Below are 7,289 nucleotides of genomic sequence, written 5' to 3'. Positions count from 1 at the left end.
TCTGGATCAGAATATTTGTAATTTTCTTACTGCATAAGCTGCACAGATATTGCAACGAAAAGTGAACAGCTGGGAAATATATCAGTAACTTTTTTTTTTTTTTAATAAAACCCCGTAAGCCTCTCTCACAGCTGTGTTCAGTCCGCACAGAAAAGCACAGAGAGAATTAGTCGCCGATTGAGAAGTCTTTCATGTGTCAGTAAGCCAAACGGAACGGCACGTAAATGCACATTAGCATGCTTTATCACAGATAGCCTGAAGTTAGCAACCAATATTTGAAATAAGCATGTCAGGGGAGTTAATCCCGGTGTATTTTTTTACAGCACAAAACCCTTCAGTTGAGAGCACTACGGCGCTTTCTTTTGCGTACAAGTCCAGCTCCCTCATGCATTAGTTCTAATTGTGAGCAAACTGCAGAATATTGCAGGATTCTGTTACGGATTTATTGATGGGAATGATCCTGTCTTGCGATGCGCAGTACAATCCTTTTTTTTTTTTTTTTTTAATCTAGTCCTTCACTCGCACACAGTAGGCAAGGCAACCGTAAAAATCAGAGCTATTGGATTATATCAGTTGGGAAACTCCGCTTCAAAAAGTGACTAGTTTTTGTATACATTTTTCGGGTGCCTATGAATTGTCGCACCCTTTAGAAGCGGTCAACAGGAGCGTTTTGTAATTGTTGTCATTATCTTTTAGAAATTACTTTTTTCTTTTCTCTACGGCTCTTGTCTCTAAGGATTTTCGCTACTGCAATTCTTCAACTAATTTTATTTTCCTGGTGGTTGCGCATTTATCAACAATCTGAAAGGTTGCAACGCAGTTTCCTTTAATGGCTGCGGGCGCCGCCACTATTCGTAGACAGCCGAATTGTGAACAATCAAAACCGCCGATTTTCGATACATGGACCCTGTGGGAAGTTTCGTAACTGGCAGTATCAAAGAGCTCTGGTAAAAACCAATGGGGAAAGTTTTCGACGGTATATAGAATAAAAGTTAATAATAAAAAACTACGAGCTCCCCGAGGGAAGATATGCAGGAGAATTTTACGACGTACGAAAAAGTAGCGTAGATAAATGGACTTGCCCAGGCTTTCCAGGCGGAAGAAAATATGAAACGCAGAACGTAAGTTGAGAGAACAAAATTTTATAAGTGAGACTTGCGAGACATCAAGGTCAAAAGTACAGGACCCTCTCTCAAGGATATATGACCCTCTGTTGTCGGTTGGCGGAGCTCCAGGATCACAGGTCGCAGCACGCCACTGTCTCGAAGGCGGCTTCCCTGTGGTCGCAAACTTGCGCTGTTCAGTTCGGCGTACAAGCGCATCATTTTGCGAAGATTACTTTTGTGTGCTCAAAGCCCGTGCGCGCCTTGTAAACAAACGTGCGTCAATCTTTTAGGCAGCGGATAAGTGTTCTCGAGGACCGATTCTTGCAATCCCCGCTTGCCTCGATCAAAACCGCCGATTTTCGATACATGGACCCTGTGGGAAGTTTCGTAACTGGCAGTATCAAAGAGCTCTGGTAAAAACCAATGGGGAAAGTTTTCGACGGTATATAGAATAAAAGTTAATAATAAAAAACTACGAGCTCCCCGAGGGAAGATATGCAGGAGAATTTTACGACGTACGAAAAAGTAGCGTAGATAAATGGACTTGCCCAGGCTTTCCAGGCGGAAGAAAATATGAAACGCAGAACGTAAGTTGAGAGAACAAAATTTTATAAGTGAGACTTGCGAGACATCAAGGTCAAAAGTACAGGACCCTCTCTCAAGGATATATGACCCTCTGTTGTCGGTTGGCGGAGCTCCAGGATCACAGGTCGCAGCACGCCACTGTCTCGAAGGCGGCTTCCCTGTGGTCGCAAACTTGCGCTGTTCAGTTCGGCGTACAAGCGCATCATTTTGCGAAGATTACTTTTGTGTGCTCAAAGCCCGTGCGCGCCTTGTAAACAAACGTGCGTCAATTTTTTAGGCAGCGGATAAGTGTTCTCGAGGACCGATTCTTGCAATCCCCGCTTGCCTCGATCCCTCGCTTAATACTGCACGAAACCCTTCAAGATTCTGACGCAAGGATGCACTCATCTCCGGGGGAAGAGACGACCGCATGATGTTAATCAGAGCGCCTTTCTGGACAAGACAAGAGTAGCTTAAAACAGTATTTTTCAGAGAAGTTTGTCTGAAAACAAATATGCTCACGAATTAATATTTGAGACAACGAGAAAATGAGTGACTCGTTAAATACATGCCTGACTTATACCATAGCTTAAATTTCCGTACGTTGGGAGAATGTGCGTTGCATGAGGGCCATGAAATCAAGCGAGAACTGGGTCCACATTCATGACTTGCAAAACATATTAAAGACGCATTTATGGGCTCTCGGGAAAGTAATTTTGGGCTAGGTAGCTAAATTGGTCGCTTTGATGAAAATATTTTGTGTTACCAAGCGCCTACCCGGGGCCACAGTGTTTTGTTATCATTCGGTGTTGTGAAAACAAGGTGGCGATTCAGAGGTTGTGTTTAAAATGACCGACTAGACGGATACATCGCAATAATCCAGGTAATATTGCCCCATATTATGTGACAGAGAGGAACGGAACATTCGATGTCTGTACCTGGTTTGCATTAAACGAGACGCTTGAAACAGCTGCAATTAACAGAATGGCACATCAGCTAAACCGAGGAGCATTGAAATTGACCGTGATGCTCAGCATTAAACACAGTTTGTTTAATGACAGTGTGTCGCTTGGCAGTCTCACGATGACGCATAAACCACCAACTTGAGATGCGTATACCTTCCATGCTGCTGGCGCAATTGTACTTTGTTAACAACAACAGAAACACAAACTTGTTGTTCAGTCTCCGAGCTCTGTTAGCAGCAAGCACTGCGTGCGCAAGGAGATGCTGTGCGTACTGCCGCATAGGGTAGCTTGGAGCCCGTACTCGACGACTACTGAGCAGTTCATTCTGGTCGGAACTTGTGAATATACATCATCAAACTCGGTCACTATCCTGTGACGCCATCAAAAGAAGGGGTAGTTCGTACTGGGTGTAGCTGAGTCTTACTGGCCCGGAACGTGGGAAGGCTCTCGAATATTTGGCTGATGTCCTCAAGCGACTTCCCTTTAGTCTCTGGAATGCACCAGTAGATAAAAATCATCTGCACAACAGTGAGCGACGCGAACATCCAAAAGAGGCCGTAGAAGTCGAAAAGACGCACGAGGTCCTGGAACTCCTTGGTGATGAGGAACTCGCAGAAGAAGCAGAAGGCTGTACTGACTCCCGTGGAGAAACCTCGAGCCCGAGGAGACAAAATCTCCCCCATGACGACCCACGGCACGGGACCGATTCCGAGGCAAAAAGCGGCGATGTAGATTGTGAGCGACGCCAGTGGCACGTAGCTGTAGCGCTCCCGAAATGTGCCGTCGTCCTTGTAGTAGTAGAACAGTCCCAGTACGACCAGGCTAACCGACACGACCAGCGACGAGACGAGCATGAGGCATCGGCGACCAGCCCGGTCGATGAGCAGCGAAGCTGCCAGCGAAGCGACTACTTGCACCACGCCCAGCAGGATGGCGCAATCCGCCGCTGATATTTCCGAGCCGGATGATTCGAGTATCTTGACCGAATAGAAGGTGATGACGTTAATGCCGCAAAACTGCTGGAAAAACATCAGCAGGAGCGTGTAAGCAAGGGGTAACGAGAAACTGCGCCGCCTTAGGTCCTCTGTGCCGGCCGACTGCCGCAGAAGATTGGCCTCGATGGCCAGGCACTCGGCTTCGGCGCAGTACTTGGGTCCGTACAGAAAGCGCAACGCATCGATGGCCTCGTCGCGGCGACCGCGGGACATAAGCCAGCGGGGAGACTCAACGGCAAACGACATGGCGACGGCCATGACGATAGGGCACACGGTGCACAGCATGGCCAACGACACCCAGCCGAGCCACTTGCCGCCCAGGTATACGATGAGCACGCCCAGCGTGATGGCTAGCTGCACACCGGAGCCGAGGAGGCCGCGCACGTGGGCCGGGCTGATCTCGGACACGAACACGGGCACCGAGAGCGAGACAAGGCCGCAGCAGAAGCCGGTGAGCACGCGTCCCACGAACAACCACGGCAGGCTGGCGTCGCTCAGCGCGATGCACAGGCAGCCGGCGACGAAGCCCAGCGACGACAGCTGGATGGGCCGCACGCGTCCGAAGCGCTCGATGAGGAAACCGCTAACCAGGCTGCCGACCAAAGCGCCCACGGCTAGCACCGAGCCGAACCACGTCTCCTGGGAGCGCGTCATGTGCACACCGCTGTCGTTGGCGGCCATGCTTGCCAGCGCCGGTGCTGAGTAGCCCAGCGCGCTGCCCATGGCCACCGAGGCGAGGGTCGAAGAGCCGGCCACATGGTAGAAGGCGGGCAAGCCGACCGCACGCTGCATCGGGCTGCTCCTGCCTGCTGCGAGCGATGCGCGCTACCGCTGCTGCCTATGTCCATGCTCGGAGGGCCACTGGTGCCATACCATACGCCCAGCGCACCGGTATTGAAACCATGTGTACATATATATCGATAGCAGGAAAACGTAGTGCGTATAATATAAAGAAAAATGACAAGACTGCGCTTAAGTCTGCTTAAAAGCGGAAATGACGAAAGCCACTTTACAGGACTGTTTTCACTAACTGTATCGTCTTTTTCATTACTATCATCATCATCATCATCATCATCATCAATAGCAGCGCTACTATCATTATTATTAACTAAATGACCCGTCATTGTCATCGCTACTACCATTATTATCATTATCACTAAATGCATCTTTATTGTCCTCGCTTCAATCATCCTCGCGCTACTCAAGGAGAATTACGATCGGTTTCTCACGATCCCGGCGTTTTTGGAGGGAGGATTTTTTTTTTTTTAATCATGGGGAACGCATTGTCTAACCTACAAGAAACCGGAAACAATAGACCATGTTTTCTGCATTGTTGGCAAGGTGTTTATTTTTGGGATGCATTGCAATGGACAATAAAAAAAAGTATTGTAAACTAGACTCGAATTATACTTATGGACCTTCACTCTAAATGACACTCCTGAACGACAGGTTATCACTGTGACAAAGACGTAAGACCTGCCCGAATTTATTTTCGAGAGAATATGCATTAGTTTATCGCCATACAAACGCAGCTGTAGAACCTTCCGACTGGCTTTCAAGAGTAGAGTCTTTATTGTCGTAGAGGGAGTTTTAACGTTACGAAGCCAAGCTAACACTGGCTGATCATGATGCCCTTATATTCTCATAGCCATGCGGTCTTCAGGCTGCGAGTGGGGTTTCTTTTTGTGAAATTTTGGGTGTCAAAGCCAAGCAATAAAGAGAAAAAAAAGTTCGACGTGGAGTAGGGATTAGCGCGCTTGGCTGGGAATCGGATGATTGTGGTTCGATTCCCGATGGAGACAGATTGTTTTTTCTTTAATTTCATGAGGCGAGCACTCCCGGCGAATACATCCAGCGAATGAACACGAACGTCGCCATGAGCCTAGAAAGGTTTTTGCCTTACAAGAGAAGAAAACCTGAAATACAAAAATAGCTAATCATTCAAGATTCTCTGTGAACAATATATGCAATGCTGTGAGCGCATGTACTATTTCCACGCTGGGGCTATACTGGCTGAAAAAATAATAAATAAATAAATGAGGGTTCATTTCACGTAATGTAAAAACAAGTATTGCATTAGGAAGTTCGAGGTTGATGCCTTATTCTTATAGAGAGGCAGCAAGCAGAGGAAGTGGAACTGTTTGTTATTCTGTACTCGCACATGATGTGCCTTCCAATGCTTGTCCAATCCCTCACTGTAGGTGTCTATGACATTTTGGACATCCAGACAGCAACACTCATAAAGGCCCAAACAGCGCTAATCGACACTTCTGTGAGGGAACCATGCAGTGTCTCGATGTGCCTGCCAGTGGTATGCATCGATGGTGGTCAGTGACATCTCGTGCGGAGGAGGAATGGTGGTACGTTATCTGCACCAGTCCGCAAAAGTTTTCCTAGCAAGGTGGCAACGGCAGAGCTCACACCTGGTAAACCCGTCTTGAAGTGCAACTGGAGAATGACGGCCACTATCTGTTTACAGCACGCGAGAGCGTACTGTTCTCCTTGTGCCGAAAAGGCATCGCCGTACCCCAGAATTGTCGCGGGAAAAACCTGGCATCGTTCAAAACGTACGGCCAAAAATTCGCACTTTGTACTTTCATTGCGCAGCATTCAGGGTGGTGTTATATAATTTCGCTTATCTGCTAGTCAGGTTGGAGGCCAGTTACTACAGGGATTCAAAGCGACGACAAATGATGGCAAGATCATGCATGCTTTAAAGTGTAGGCTCATCACAAGTCAGCCCCCGTTCACTCAACTGTATATTCTCGTGTGTTTTACTGAGCTCGAGACAGTGGACGGACTGCCTCCTCGTCTTCTCTGCCGCACGTGGCTAATGACTGAATACTGCGCTCACAGTAGCACACCTGTACTTTCACCTGATAAACCGAGCACGCTTAATAAAGGTTCACAAGAAGCGAACCTCATCCCCCTAAGCGAACAGCATCCCTCGCTGCGATTAACCTGAGAGAGTATTTTAGAGCCCAGCTCTTTGGCGCCCGTTCCTGCGTTTCGCGTCGTCGTCGCCGTTGTCCCTCATAACCAGCTCCGCAGCCGGGGCAGCGCGCTCCCCCCCCCCCCCCCCCCCCCCCCCCATTCCTCCTCCGTGGCGGTGACCGCGCGTGTTCTCCGATTGCTGCGCGCTCCTGCCACCACCGTTCGCCGCTGCGTGTCCCCCCCTCCCCCTCTTTCTGCGTGGCGGCGACGGTGTTCGCCGGTTGCCGAAGCGCCGGCTCGCTATCAGCGGATCCCGGTGCGTGCATCACAAACCGAAACGGAGAGTCTATAGGTTGATCCTTGACTCGCTAGCGGCGTCAGCCAGCGGCATCAGTTAGTTGTTGCTATCTCTTCGCCGCGCAATGTTCCCATGGGCCCACGCGCTGCCTCCCGCCGCAACCTCCCGATACCTTAATTACTGTCTTCAATTCTCCGACCACAAAACTTCCTTCATGACAGTCAAGAACTGTTAGTGGAGTGTTTCTTGAAGGAATATGTGTGAAAAATAAAAAAAAAAAACGTTGTCTGTAATTGTCTCAAGCCTCAATGTATCGAAAAGGTGAGCAGCTCATGAGCTGCGCTCAAATTTCGCATAGGAAGTAACGTAATCGTCGGCAAATTTTTTAGTACGTGTCTCCGATTTTTTCCGACGTTTCCGCCCATAC

The 7,289-nt window shown here is 48.7% G+C and overlaps 1 pseudogene; it reads right to left on the bottom strand.

Moving 5' to 3' along the window:
* Window positions 1-3,000: 3,000 nt before the first annotated feature.
* On the bottom strand, window positions 3,001-4,353 carry LOC146206556 (facilitated trehalose transporter Tret1 pseudogene; annotated as a pseudogene).
* Window positions 4,354-7,289: the final 2,936 nt, after the last annotated feature.

Source organism: Amblyomma maculatum, chromosome 1 (assembly GCF_055883805.1).
Source record: "Amblyomma maculatum isolate TAMU_Amacu chromosome 1, ASM5588380v1, whole genome shotgun sequence".
Classification (NCBI taxonomy): Eukaryota; Metazoa; Arthropoda; class Arachnida; order Ixodida; family Ixodidae; genus Amblyomma; species Amblyomma maculatum.
The sequence above is the reverse complement of the archived record's forward strand: the minus strand, read 5'-3'. Positions and strand labels throughout refer to the sequence as shown.